Source organism: Ambystoma mexicanum, chromosome 5q (genome assembly GCF_040938575.1).
Source record: "Ambystoma mexicanum isolate Mex_15411 chromosome 5q, UKY_AmexF1_1, whole genome shotgun sequence".
NCBI classification, from domain to species: Eukaryota; Metazoa; Chordata; class Amphibia; order Caudata; family Ambystomatidae; genus Ambystoma; species Ambystoma mexicanum.
This window is the reverse complement of record NC_090933.1, coordinates 1,272,206,220-1,272,221,646: the sequence shown is the minus strand read 5'-3', so window position 1 is coordinate 1,272,221,646 and position 15,427 is coordinate 1,272,206,220. Positions and strand designations below refer to the sequence as shown.

Here is a 15,427-nt window from a genome sequence, read left to right as displayed (position 1 = left end):
GGAATATGAGCGAGACAGAGAGAGTGTCTGAGAGAGCTAGAGAGAGGGACACAAAGGGAAAGAGAGCGAGACAGAGAGAGTGTCTGAGAGAGCTAGAGAGAGGTACACAAAGGGAAAGAGAGCATGACAGAGAGAGTGTCTGACAGAGCTAGAGAAAGGGACACAAAGGGAAAGAGAGCGAGACAGAGAGAGTGTCTGAGAGAGCTAGAGAGAGGGACACAAAGGGAAAGAGAGCGAGACAGAGAGAGTGTGAGAGAGCTAGAGAGAGGGACACAAAGGGAAAAAAAGCGAGGCAGAGAGAATGTCTGACAGAGCTAGAAAGAGGGACACAAAGGGAAAGAGAGAGAGACAGAGAGAGTGTCTGACAGAGCTAGAGAGAGGGCACAAAGAGAAAGAGAGCGAGTCAGAGAGAGTGTCTGAGAGAGCTAGAGAGAGGGACACAAAGGGAAAGAGAGTGAGGCAGACAGATTGTGAAAGAGTTAGAGCAGTGATCCCCAACGTGTAGCTCGCGAGCAACATGTTGCTCTCCTGACCCTAAAATGTTGCTCGCCAGTTGCTCTGGGTCATTGCGTGGAGGCTAAGAAGGAGGCCATTCAGGGATGAGACAACAATGGCAGTGTACCCTGAGCCATAACTGTGCAGGAAGGCTAGCCAATCAGCCTAGTCTATTTGACAGGCATGACATACTGTTAGTTATTGAAGCTTTAGCTGTGGAGGCATCAGTAGAGTGGTCTGAATGGTGGGCCAGGGCAGGTGGTTTCAGGGAGCAAGGGGGGTGGCTACAGAAATTAATCTCTTGGGGCTTCAGATGAGACAGTCCCCAGTGATTGAAGAGAGCCTGAAGCACAGAAACTAGGCAGGCCTGGCCATCCATGTGAATACCCATTGCACTGCTCTGTAATCAGAAGTAAAAGTGACTCCCCACTGAACCCACCCTTATTGAGAAAATCCTTGTTTTAGCACTCTAAAATGTCTATGCCACTTGGAGCTCTGGTCCACTATGAGGTGCATTGCTGCTGGACCAAGAATGCAATCTACGAAGATAATGTTGCTGCCAACGGAGCCTTCCCCCGCTGCACTCAGGTAGACAGAAAAGGGGGTTAGTTGCTGAATAGTACGAAAATACGTAATAAAATAAGTGACTTGAATGCCCGACTGTCAAGGAAGTTCCAATTAGCTTTGTTTGTACATGTATGATTTGCATTTGTTGCCAAAATGCAATTTTTTGGTCCAAAATGTTCCACAATAATTGCATAATCTTTGTGAAGACATTTTCATCTTCTGATTCTTCTTTCCAGTATGGAAGTGCATTAATGGGAAAAATAATCTAACCAAATGCCTGTGTTTGTCTTCTGGTGACAGTTGCCAACTTCCGTGCCTTTATACAGCTGGTGCCCACATATTGGGCAAATAAGTGGCATGCATGCTCAAACTTTCCTTCTTAAACAATTTGCTTATGCCAGTTTCTTTATGCATCATAATTGGCACAAATGTTACATGCTACTTGTATTGCAGTACCTGGTGGGAAAATTCACATTGTATGATGCTTTGCTTAACTGGCATTCGACCAATGGGTTGCTAAGGGGAATGAGCTCCAAACTGTGCACACTTAATTAGTGTAGCTACCAATTGCAATTCACATACGTTACTGAAAATAATTTCTTAGTGACATAGAAATTATTTTTACTTTAGTATAGTGTTTCTTGCTAGATTCTTCCTGCTTCTAAATTCTTTAAGAACGGATATTACCCAATGTAATGTAATGTACTGAATTCATCAACCTCGAGCGATGAATGGCTAAGTCGCCGCTGCCACAGGTATGAACATGCGAAGTGCAGGCTGACCCCATGTCAAGGGAGTGCACTTAACAAGCGAGGCATACAACCATAAACATATAATGTGTACAATATGAAGGAAATAACCCACCCCTCTGTAAAGTGGTCTTCAAAAGTTCCAGTTTGTGAACAATGTTACTGGCCCACTAGCATGCTTAAGAATGCAGCACTTACAACTGTATTTCCCAGCGGATTGCTTGGGGAAAGAGTGCCCAAATCCATCAGACATAGTTTTTTTTAATGCTAATCACTTGTCTTCAGTGTAAGAGACCTTGAGTGCTTTAAAAAGCACTATTTTGTGCTAGATTTCATAGGCGGATAACCCTCCCCTCACACAAAGCCTGGTTAAAATGATCTTTAGATTCTACCATATTATTTCCATTGTTACTCATCCTGTTCTCCTAAAAATGCACCATTTGCCCCTCAAGATCCAGACAATTCCTTTGGAGGGATAGATGGGGCAGCACCAAAATAAGCCTTTATATTTTGGAGTAAATGCTACTGTTAAAACGTGCTTAAAAAACATTTGCTATTAAATCGCTTGAACATTTCCTGGGAGAGAACTCCAAGCACTCAAATATTTTCATACATCCTGCAATGTTTTTGAATAAGTTTGCTTGCCTAGTGCCTAAAAATGCACTGCTTGCCACTTAATTTACTAAAGATTGTATTTCTATACCAATTTAATGTCAAATGATGTTTAAGGCCATTATGAATTGCGTGGACAAGGCTTACACCTGGATGAGATCACTGTTAATTACTAATAATTAACAGTTCTATTAGCAGTATTGAGCTTAGTTTAGTATAGTTATGATTTGTTCCAATCATTTTACCACTGACTGAATGCCGATAAATTATATCAAAGTACTGAAGTTGCTCACCATTACATCTGACGCTCAAATGTTGCTCATTGCTAACAAAAGGTTGGGGACCCCTGAGTTAGAGAGAGGGACAAAAAGGGCTAGAGGGAGAGAGGCAGAGAGTGTGTGTGAGAGAGAGCTAGAGGGAGGGACACAGAGAAATAGAACAATCACAAATGTACTGTAGTGATGTCATGTCCTTATGATATGTCTAGACTGGAATAAGAAATGGATGTCCAGGCGTTCTGCACAGACATTGCTGACCTCCATATCCGATCACTGCTCCGGATAATGGCAAGACGCTTGCGGGTTTATTCCCGTCTCGGTTTCAAGTTTCTGGCCTTAACCCATTCTTGTCTGCTGTAAAAAATAACTGCACAAGTTCATTCTAGTAACCTCGATTTGATAGTGGCCACCAGCTCAGCGATGGCCATCAGGATGAGCGCCCCGGACGCGCTAAACAAACTGAAGCAAAAGACACAAGGCTGGGACAGGGCATGTTCCATCTGTAACCTTAGTGGGGAAAAAAGATGCGTCGAATATAGGAAGAAAGGATGTTCTGTTACTAAGCCCTCTACCTAGGTGATTCGAGTCTGCAGCCGAGATCTAAGGAGCTGTATCAGTTATTTGCCGTGTAACATCTTCCCCACGCATGAACACACTGGGGCTTGGACTAAGGTGCCACGTGACAAGAGGGCATGTAGAGTGTGTAGCACATAGAAACACGTGACGTGCGTACAGGCGCCTTATAAATGCCATATCATATCATATCAGCAACCGAGAGCGCTCGGCATGTATTAACGCAGTGTGCCGTACCAAAAAGAATACCTTTGCCTCACAAATATGGCGTGTACGGAGGACCCGTTCTGGGGTACACTGGTAGGGGCTACTGCACTGGTGATTGCTATGGAGGTATTGGGGGCCCAGTCTCTAAATCATGGCTTATCCCCGCAGGCTAGAGCCACCGCAGCCATGGCTAAGAGCAGGGGTGGGTGGGGGAGGGGAGAGTCAGTTCTGGGGTACACTGGTAGGGGCTACTGCACTGGTGATTGCTATGGAGGTATTGGGGGCCCAGTCTCTAAATCATGGCTTATCCCCGCAGACTAGAGCCACCGCAGCCATTGCTAAGAGCAGGGGCGGGGGGAGTCAGTTCTGGGGTACACTGGTAGGGGCTACTGCACTGGTGATTGCTATGGAGGTATTGGGGGCCCAGTCTCTAAATCATGGCTTATCCCCGGAGACTAGAGCCACCGCAGCCATGGCTAAGCAGAGAAAAACACAGGCGTCCTAAAGGAGAGGGAAGAGGGAGTGCAGTGGTTAAGAGTAGAATGAGAGCAGCAGTGACAGAGGCATCCCCCGAGGTGGAGACAATGTGTGTGTCCTGCAGCACACTGTGGCCTCATTGACCCCATGGGGGAAGCAGATCGGCTCTGAGGCGGGGGCTGGGTTATTCATTACCAGTGGTTCCTGGCTGCTTTGCAGAATATTAAAGCGTATGTTGGGACCATGTGACTGAGCACAGATCTCTATAGTTGGCATATAGATGAGATGTGTCAGCCCAAAGTGTACACTGGGTTAGGAAGACTCACTCCCCTTTGCACTGAAGTGTGTGCGGCCATGAGCCCTACACACACACATCCCGGCAGCTGCGGGATTGACCATGAGGAGAACATTGCCGCACCATATGCCACTGCATTGGGGTCTGAGGGCCCATCAATGTAAGAAGGGAGGGCAGTCACCAGTAGAGGCATGTAGATGTGCTTGGGGTTGCATGCCAGGTGCACACACAAGACATCTCATCATTGACTACTAATGCGCAAACCAGAGCTGTTTAAAAATAGTGCATATACATATAAGGCAACATTAACTAATTACACACACATACAGTTCAGATACTCTAAGAGTGCTGCAAAGGGGAATGAACCTTGAAACATGGGGTACCACATTAAGACATCCACAGTCAGACTTAAAATTCGCTCAGTCTCATCACAGTGATGCCATGTGATTTAGCCAGCATTATGCACTGTCTCCAAACTAGGAATCAGGCGCATGGGTCACCTGATCAATATTTTGGAGGCTGCTTTAGCATGCACCCCTCTTACAGTACAGAAGTGTATGCGGGTGTGGAGGCCCGCACGGCCGACAGGCTTCCCTCATAACAGTCAGTTTATCAATGTAGCCCGGATTGCAACCCTTGCCCCATAAAGCCCCATGCTGTGAACACAGTACCCAGAGAGCATGGTCACTGGCCACCCCTTCTTAGTGCTCTAGTACTGGGCACTCCATAGGTGGTATGGGGCTGGGGCGCCATACACACATAGCATGGAACGTGGGCTATTCTCTACGTCTGGGAATAGCCAGGGCCTGAGGGCATCATGAGGACAGGAAGAAGGCCATGGCCTGTGAGCAGTTCCGAGAGGGACCTATTGCCAAGGGCACGGCACTGAGTGCACAGCCCTATGCCTGGCCCAGTAAACACCATGCAGAGCTCACAGACACTGTGTGTATGGTAGACAGAGGTGTGGGGCAAAGGGCAGGGTGTATCTTTCATGGCGTCACTGGAGAAATCAAAAAATCATACCATCAGTGAGGTCATTGATGATGCCATTTCAATGTCATCTGTGATGGAATGGAGTGCATGGTGGTGGCGGCGTTAAGACTGTCGTTGCGGATTAAGGTGTTGCTGAAGGTCGTGGTAAAGGAACTAGTTGAAAAGATCTAAAGAGATCCTTCTTAAACAACAGCAAACGGTCATGAATCTGCCGGGATAAACTTTGGGCCCGATTCATGGAATAGTGTGCAGATGCGTTACAAGAACGACTCAGCGTGCTCCACATAGCCATGGAATCGTAGGTTCAAAGTAACCATATACACAAGTCGCGGCCGGAAGATCCATGACATGTCTCCACGCAAAGCAAAAACAGCCAGAAACAGCTACCTTTGCATGCTCCCCGGGCATGAATACATGCACCCTCAAAACAGTGCATGGGGTCCCCCACAAGCAGGCCAGCATCTCGCGGTCCATGCGCGGGATCCCCCGTAACTGTTACTGTCACCCCGACAACATGTGTATGATTAATTGCAACTCGGGTAAAACTCAGAAAATCTGTGTGGGAACCCCTGTAAACCATTCCTGCAGCTCACTACACTGCGTACGTGCACCCCTAAGCCAGACCAGAACCCCAGCTGCGTACATGCACCCCTAAATATGACACCCAATCTTACCTGTGAGCAGTAAATCCCATGCGCACGTGTCTGTATGCCTGCCTTCAGGTGGCAGAAGGAATGAGGGCTTTGCATGGACATTTCCCTGCTGAGAGGTTGCACGATCGGTTCCATGAATACATGTCGTACTGCGCAAAAGTGGGTATGCAATGTATTGCGTGCGTGCTGTCCTTCGTAACGCCCACATTTTCCCTTGTTCTTCCTCATTTTACGAGTAACACCCCCTTCCCTACCCTCTGCGCAAGTAAAGGAAGTAAAGGCCATGCTCGGCGTGGTGTCTCACGCAAGGCACTCGGCTGCTCGCAGAGACGTGCCGAGCCTGCGCGAAGTCCCCGCAAAAGTGCGCCACAGTCGATTCCATGACTCGACAAACAGGATTTCTCATGCAGTTTGGCGCGCAAAGTCCCTATTTCACGCGCAAATAATTCAATGAATCTGGCCCTATTTGTTTAACACTGTCATTTTGGATATTGTGTTTGAACGGATGAATAATATGTAAAGGCATCAACTAATGTACTTGGTGGGCGAGGAGAACATGAGGGGTCATTTTTGACATGGGTACTTATTTGGATAATTATGGAAGAGAAGACATTTTTAAGGTCTTAAAGTTATTACTGAGGGTTGGGAGCTGCAATGGCAGAAAACCAAGGGTTCTGCTAAGCCAGGGCTAGGGTTATGTCGCAAAAACAAGATAAAAAACAGTGGGTAGGAATGCTTGTGTTATATCCTGTCTCCCTTCCCTGTATGTGTGGAGTGATGTCATGATGGAATGTTTGGGTTTGTGTGTGAGAGTTCCACCTCAGGCAGTTGGAGATTTGCAGCCTGGGTGGTGGCAGCCAGTGGGCTCTCCTGAAGATCCTGTTCCTGGTCTCCAGTACCTGGTGTCCTGAATTTAACCTGATATCCATGTAACTGAATAAAGAGCTTAAGGACTCACCTGCATCCTCCCAAGATTATTTTATTTCAGCTACCCAGAGACATTCCTGCTGCATAAGAGGCTTTGGCTGAAGGATATTTCCTCATTCACTTGGTGGCAGCTGGACGGCTTCCACGGAGCGTGAGAAGGTGGAGGTGGTGGAGGATGGGTAGTTGTCCATATGTCATCAATTTGTTAGTGTCAGATTAAACCTCAGGCTTTGACAAGTGAGACAAGGGCGTGTTTGTATAAGTCTATGCAGGAAGGCTGCCAAAGATGTCTCTTGAGGGAGTCTGCACGAGATTGATCGAGGGTTGATTATTGAAAGGGAGGAAACAATCTGTTGGGATCTATCTGGAGGAGACCCAAACCAGAGACACCAACGTCAGCATAATGGAGGAGAGATTGGAGGGCGATTAGATCCACTGTGGCGATAACAGCAGAGAGATCTAAGGAGATCTAGGCAACCACTTGGTTGTTCTCTGAGAGCATGTGCAGGTCGCTGGGGGCAGAGATGAAGTGCCATGAGCTTGGCAGACATCAACCTGCTGGTTAAGCAGTGGTAGTAGAGGGATAGTTTTCCAGAAAGGGAATGAAAAGGGGAGGATGGAAAGGATGTGGCATTCAACACTGCCAAGCAATGGAACTCCCTCCCACTCCCCTCAGATCCGAACCCTCACACCTTGCATTTCGCAAAAGCCATCAAAACCAGACTATTTGCTAAACCCCTCACGCAACCCTCATTAGCTCCCAAGCCGAGCCAACTGTGCACTTAGACTATAAACAACTGTATGTAATATGCCATGTAAAGATATGTGTCACACCCTGTAACCCTGTGCAGCATGTCGCCCTCATGTAACACATCCTGCATAACTATGTACATCTATGTGCAATTGTAACTAAGCTGATACCATGGAACAGCACCATGATGCCTCTGGGCAGCTTTGTGCGCTTTATAAATGCAAATAAATAAATAACAAGCAGATTTCACAAATGCCCTTTCTAAAAGTTACAGGAGTGGTTGCTATCTGGCTCCATGTCACTGATATAGCATGGTGCCGGACAGCGCAGGGAATGGGCCGGTACAAGATGGAACATCTTCCTGTAGCGCCTCCCTACCCCACAACCCAGGCAGTCTTCTGGTCATTGAAGTGCAGGTTGCTCAGCCGTGCTCACACTTATTGCATTGCTGCATTGCACAGTAACCCGAGAGCTTTCAGAAGACTCAGCACTGAAGACTGCAAAGCCTCACATACCGTGTTGCAGATGTCCACACTCTGGAGGTTAGCTCAGGGGCATCGTGCTTGCCTTGGAAGCAACACGATGACACAGAACAACACAGATTTGATCCCAAAGTCCGTGCTTAGAAACCTCTGGGTATTCTGCACACGTTATAAATGATTAATTACAATTGATACATTTCATGACTATTGAGACCAATCAGAAGAGTCTATGTGGTGCCACACAATGCAGGGAACCTGAACAATACACAAAATCTAGTCGTAGATCCTCTCTACCCCCAGACCCAGGGGGTATTCTGGTCATTTAAGTACCGGTTGTTGATGCTCAGCCGTGCTCACACTCATTGCACTGCACAAGTAACCCAATTTTCCAAGAACTTTCATAAGACTGCATGCAGAAACTCCTAAAGCCTCACATAGGGGGTCACAGCTGTCCAAACTGGTATATATGTCCCGCATTTTACAGACACTTCTTTATTAGGATGAATATTGTGACCAATCAAAACAGAAGGGGCCATTATTCGTTTAAAGGGATTTCTTACTGAATCATTATAAGACACGTTGAACATTTAAAATTGTGGCCATCATGATGCTCCCACTATGCTCTTTGCTTTTATGCAAATTGCCAGGATTGGGTTCCATAAAGAGATACTGTGTTGCGCAACCTGTCCGGGGCCACACTGCTTGGACCCCGCCTTCCCACAGCCCCACCCCTCCAAAGAGGTGACAGTTCCCCCAGTAAATATTTTCCATTTTCAGCACTGGTGACGCACAATGTAATGATTCCTTGGTTCTATTTGCAAGACTTAAGTAGGATGTGTACTCTGGGACCTCAACACACTTTATGTCTCATTATGAATTTTTCAATATTTTCGTTAGAATTACCGCCAAACTCATTTACTATTGCCAACACTCAGTCCCACAGATTTACTTGTCCCGGGAGGATAGCTCAGCGGCAACGTGCTCGCCATGGAAGCAAAACGACATGAAGCAGCACAGGTTCGATCCCCGGGTCCATGCTTCGCAACCTCTGGGTATTAAGCACGTTATAAATAACCTATTATGTCATCTGGGATTACGAGTGGGGTAACTAATCCCCATTTTTCAGAGTCTGTAGGAATCCATGGAGATTTTGGAAGATTTAACGCAGGCAGGAATTCTGCTGCAGTGAATCAGATGATTTTAGGAGGTACTACTTATTTGAGGCAGGTCCTTCAGTTCACCTGAAAGTCAGAATTCAATGATGTGTTAAAACTGGTGGTAATTCCACTCCAGTAACAGAATTACCACGAGAAATCCACCAATCTGCCGCACTTGTAATGAGGCCCTTTCAAGCTTATCAATCTTGTGTTAGATTTGATCATGTGTAAAATGTTTTAAACTTCTTTTTTTTTAAATGTTATTATTTTTTAAAATATTATTTTAGATTACAGTATTTACAAAGAAACATAACAATGGAAGTACAGTTACATATTATACACAATTTCATCTCCAAACTCATTTTCAATTTCCTGCCACCCACCCACCCCAGGGTTCACATCAATGGTCATTTGATCAGTACAATGTGAGAAATTTACCCCAAATCTTCTCAAATAGAGCAAGTTTTTTATCCCTCCGATTAAGCACTCTTTCCATCTCTGCCAAATTATGCATTTCTTCAATCCACATCTCAATAGTAACCGAATCAACTGTTTTTTATCCTCTTAGTATTCTTTTTTTACACACCATTGCGCCTCTAAAGATCCATTTTTTCTGACATGTAGTCAGATCTTCCAACAAATCGTCACTTCCCAACACTTGGGTCTTAAAATCAAGAGCAATCCTTTCATTTAGAACTTTTCACAGATTTGATCATACTTGAACTAGAATCTCCTCACTCTTGTACAGTCCCATAACATATGCTCTTGTGTGCCGGTGTCATGCACGCAAGCCCAGGAATCAGAACTGTCACTCAATCCTCTTTTTTCTAACCTCTCTGGAGTCCAAAAAGCCCTATTCATGATCTTAATTTGGCGTGATCTCTCGGTTAACCCTAGAGAACAAAGTCTGACATTTGCACACATACGTGACCAATGATCCTCAGTAATGTCACTTCTAATCCTCCGACTCCATTCCTCTCTCAACGAGTCATTGCTTTTATATTCCAGCACAATCAATCCATATACACGGCTTACCAAAACACACTCTCCACTTTTGGTTTCTGTCTAAGCATGTCCACATTTAACCTCACCTCCATGTTAATCTCACCAATCGCCTTCTTAATTTTCCGATAATCTGACATAGAAAAATTCAAAATACTAAAGGTTGATTGTATTTACTTCGCAGTCATCCATCTCCAATTTTTCAAAAGGTCCACTATCCATTGCACACCACCAAGAAACCACTCAGGCCAAAACAAAGCCTTACCCTCTAATTTAATGCTCGAGTTCGACCAGACTGAGGCACCAGGATCTCTCAATGCATCGACTCCCATTTAGCCATTCAGATTCTTCCATGAACTTCACAGACTCTTTGTCAAGGGATCATTTACACCACATGTTCTAGACATAGTCGTTAATAGAGCTCTAGGTGATAGTGGGCCATTGTGACTGGTTTCAGCAAGCACCCACTCATCTGAATCTGGTTTTAGAAAATCAACTAAGGTTTGTGACATAAAGCCAAATGATATGCTCTAACATTTGGCACCCCCCTTTGCTAAGGGCAATTGTAGTTTACTTATTTTTAATCTTGGTGGTTTCTGGTCCCATAGGAAGTTTTGTATGAGTCTGTCCAGCTCTCGCAAATATTTCTTTTCGATATCTAGTGTAATCATACTTAGTACATAGTTTATTCTCGGTGTTGAGACAATATTTAATGCATTTACCTTCCCCCAGAGGGATAGATGTAGCAGACTCCATCTCTCTAAATCCATTTTGAATGCTGTACAGACCATGTTCATATTTTCCTTAATGAAGTCGCAAAATCCACACTCCCAAATACAGTATTTTTTCTGCACACCATTTAAAACCCAACTGTGTGATAAAGTTTTTGTCACAGAAAGGTACCAATTGCAAGACCTCTGATTTAGCCCAGTTTATTTTATAACTGGAGCATTGGTTAAAGGCTGACAAAATGTCCATAAGTATGGGCAGTGATTGATTTAGATGCTTGAGAACTAATAGCAAGTCATCGGCATATAGCCATATAGCCATATTCTTTGTTGTAGACCCCAACAACTGATGCCCTGTAAACCCTTTTCTGCTCTCAGTGCTATAGCTAGAGGTTCAATTTCAATGATGAATAATAAAGGGAACAATGGGCACCCTTGTCTAGTACCACGATCTAATTCGAATTATTCTGATCTTTGCCCATTGTTGTTGACGTCAGCCGTCGGTTTGCAATAGAGCAATTTAACCCAAGATCTACACTGGACGCCAAAACCCATTTTCTCGAGGACATAAATTCCCAATTTACTCGGTCGAAGGCGTTTTCGGCGTCTAGTGACAGGACTGCTGCATCTTCTAGTGAATCTGTTGCAACTGATATGGTGCGTGATATGGTGCGTAGTAGTTTTCTAATTTTGCTGGAAGTTCATCTTTCCTTTAAAAATCCTGATTGATCTTGGTTTATTAATTTTGGTAATAGATTCTCCAGCCTCAGCGCTAGTAACTTAACCAATATTTTATCATCAATATTAATCAGGCTAATCAGTCTGTAACTTGAAGGTAGGGTTTCATCTTTACCTTACATTAAGAACACCGAAATCATAGCGTGTCTTGTGGTTGGGGGCAGCAATCCCCTAGACAGAGAAGTTGTAAACATGTTCATTAAGAGAGTCAGAGCTGAGTTGGGTAGCCATTTATAGAACTCCACCGGTAGCCCATCTGGCCCCAGTGATCTACCGGTATTCAATTTTCCAATTGCTTTCTTAACTTCATCTAGCGTTATATTTCCTTCTAGAATTTCTGATTCTGCTTCGTTAATCTTTGGAAATTGTAGTGCCTCGAGGAATTCTCCACCCGTCGCAGTAATATGTGGTTCATTTCGATATAGCTCCGTATAGAATGACCTGAACATCTCATTCATTTCTTTTGGCTTGAATGTGATCTGCCCATCCATGCCTTTGATTGAAGTAATTGTTTGTTCTGACTCTCTTTTTCTCAGTCTAAAAGCCAACCATCAATCACACTTCTCTCCCCTTTCAAAATAAGTACATTTCTGTTGAAAGTACTTCTTATCCACTCGATCAGAAATTAGTGTTTTCAATTCCTTATTCAATTTCATCAGATCCGGAACCAAAACCACACTTGAAGGATTAACCATCAGTCTCCTTGAAATGTCCTTAATTTATGACTCCAATTCAAGATACCTCTTGTCAATTGTTTTTTTCATAGCAATCGCCAAACTGATGATCATGCCTCGTACTGTACACTTAAATGCCTCCCACACAATATCTGGCCTTACCTCCCCAGTGCACTTTTCTTCCATGAAATATTCAATTTCGGATAAGAGTTTGTCCATCTCTTCCCTATTGTCTAGCACGAGGTATTCAATCTCCAAGTATATTGTTTGTTTATTGCAAAGTCTAATTTCAGTTCCATGACGACGTGGGCTTGATCAGTCAACACAATATTTCCAATTTTGCTTGTCATATAATTTTCTGATATCCTCCCTGCCGTCAGCAACATGTCTAACCTGGAGTATGTAGCATGCGCTCCGGAGTAAAAACTGTATTCCCTGACCGAGGGATTTTCCATCCTTCAAATTGTGTTCTTCCAAAAGATCTTTTAGTGCTCTAGATTGCATGTCGATCTTTCTACTTTGTCTCAAACTACTCCTGTCCAAGCCCTGATCTAGCACCGTATTGAAATTCCCACCTAATATTATATTCCTTGACCCTAGATTTTAAATGGTTTGAGCTACTTTCCTGAAAAAGGAACCGTCATCTACAGATGGCGCATATATATTACAAAAAATAACATCCGTGCCCTGAATGTTGACCAATACTGCAACGATTCTACCCTCTCCACAGTATACTTCTTTCAGTACTTTGATTGGGGCATTTCTTCTAATCAAAATTGCTACACCTCTAGATTTTGAATTAAATGTAGATTCATACACTCTCCCAATCCATCCTTTCTTCAGACCATCCATTTCCTCTTTAGGAGGTGTGTCTCTTGAAAGAAACACACATCACTTTTTAGATCATTTAAATATGTCCTGACTTTCTTTCTTTTTTGGACATTGTTCAAACCATTTACATTTCATGTAACCACTCGTAATTCATCACCCATCTTCAAATTCATTTTGGCATCCATTTCCACTCTCAAACTGTACTTAACAAATGGTCCCTGATCACATGTAGAATACGCAAATGTGAACCCAAACCCACCCACTCTGAAGTAGATGCAAGACACAAAGAACAACATAAAAGATGAACTTGTATAACACATTCCAAAGTGTCCAGCGCCCTGGACACCTCTCCTAAATTATTAGAACTCATACTAAATTTTAAACTCATTTAAAAAGTATTAACAAACCCAGTACTCCCATTACCCCTCCTGAAATCCAATGCCACCCCCATCTAGCCTTGCTATTAGTGGATCACTTTATTAATTCCCTTGAAACTTACTTGCAGTGTCAACCCCAAAAAATTGAAAACGCCACGTTCATATTCTATTAGTAATTTAATCTATGCCTTGATCTTCCGATGAGTATCTCCATATCCACTTGAATTATATATTAACGTAGCCACATTGAGATCAACTAGATTTTCCTAACTTGCTTAAAATACACTTAGGGACATTGCTCAATTCCATTTTAATTTGAATAGCTTCCTTCGACATTTCGGTTCCAAGCCCATTGAGTTAAAGGATTTTTACCTAAATCCTGCACCTAGTATTCCCTAACAGATTATCCACATACCCAATTTACCCCCCTATCAGCCCCATTGCAATACCTCTATATTTTGTCACAAATCAGCACATTATCACCAATCCATCGAGTCCCTTCCCATTACCCATTTGGTAACTTTCTTCTAAATTATGTGTGCATTAAAAAAAAATTAATTTCCTATAAACCTGAATGTAGGTCACAAACACCTTGTTTTGTGTATTTTCGCTATAAATGACCTATCCTAACCATTTAACAGCATTCATAACTCATTACCCATCCACCCTCCATTTATTTTCTAACCACTTGTCTTTATTCACACATCATGATGCCATATGGCAAATAGCTTCAATTCATTTCCCACATATTGCTTACAGCTGTTTAGTACATTAACATTTAAGATCATTCTACTCCATTAGAATTGAAATTCATATACACTTAACCTTTAACTCTATTCAGTAATCAAAAGGGATCTCATGTTGTTGAAGTGTGAACTCAATCCAGGCATTACATTAAATTGTACATTGTTTTGAAACCTCTACCTATTCGAGACATTGCTTTTTAATTGTATTGAGATAATAGAGGCCATAGTAAATAATCTGTTGTGTGGGACATAGAGATGATTGACAGTACGCAGACTAGTAGAGCTAATCTGTTTTTTCCCAGTGAAAATAAGTGTAAGACAATACGAATCGGGGAAACAAACGTGACTTTAAAAGTTTGCGAGAGCTCTGAAAAACCGCCCTTCAGATCGTATCAACCACACAGCCCAACCCATTGTAAGAACCGGATGCTGGTTTACAAGTCAAGAGGTTGTTATATTCCATCGAATTGCGTGCAATTGCGATCCGCGTCTTACCTTATGTCGCCAAACCTTTCAGCACAACCAATGGGGCCAAACATATTCGTCCATTTTATCTGTCAGATATCCACGTAACTTCGCCGTTCCATTGTCATATTCGTGTTGTGTTCCGCGTTGATAATCAGCGGACCGCACGCACACAGAGTGACGTTCAAGGTCCTTTTCTCTATCCTTGTCGTATTGCTGATGCATGAAGGAAGATGGTGAGCTTTTTTAAAAATAAATAGACGTTAAACTGAAATTCAATGCAGCGCCATTTTCCTGCCGTAACATCATTTAAGTAAATTTGTATAGTTACAACAAGGTTTAATATCATACCCAAAGAAGATGGCATTTGTTCAGGACTCCATTAATCCATTGCAGTAGAGTTGTTTTTCAAAGCATTCAGCCACTTCATAGCCTCATTAGGGTCAGAAGTACTTTTCTCACCTTCAGGAAACACCAATGTTAGCAAGTTGACCCTGTTTAGGAAGGCCTTCTCACCAAGAGATCTTGCCAAGTCCTTTGGTCATTTGAAGGACTTTCAGATTAACAAAACCTCTTTTGGGTAATCTGGGTAAACATAAATCCGATTGCTTCTGAAGTAGGCAGTTTCTTTACTCCTTGCAGACGAGTAG

General features: G+C 43.4%; 1 protein-coding gene across 1 annotated transcript in view; it reads right to left on the bottom strand.

Moving 5' to 3' along the window:
* The window catches only part of LOC138498021 (latent-transforming growth factor beta-binding protein 4-like), a 743,452-nt gene extending 728,558 nt beyond the window's left edge, over nt 1–14,894 (bottom strand). Inside the window, exon 1 of the mRNA XM_069621814.1 lies at nt 14,808–14,894. The gene's annotated coding sequence lies outside the window, so the exon portion shown is untranslated. The remainder of the gene's footprint in view (nt 1–14,807) is intronic.
* Between the last annotated feature and the right edge of the window lie 533 nt (nt 14,895–15,427).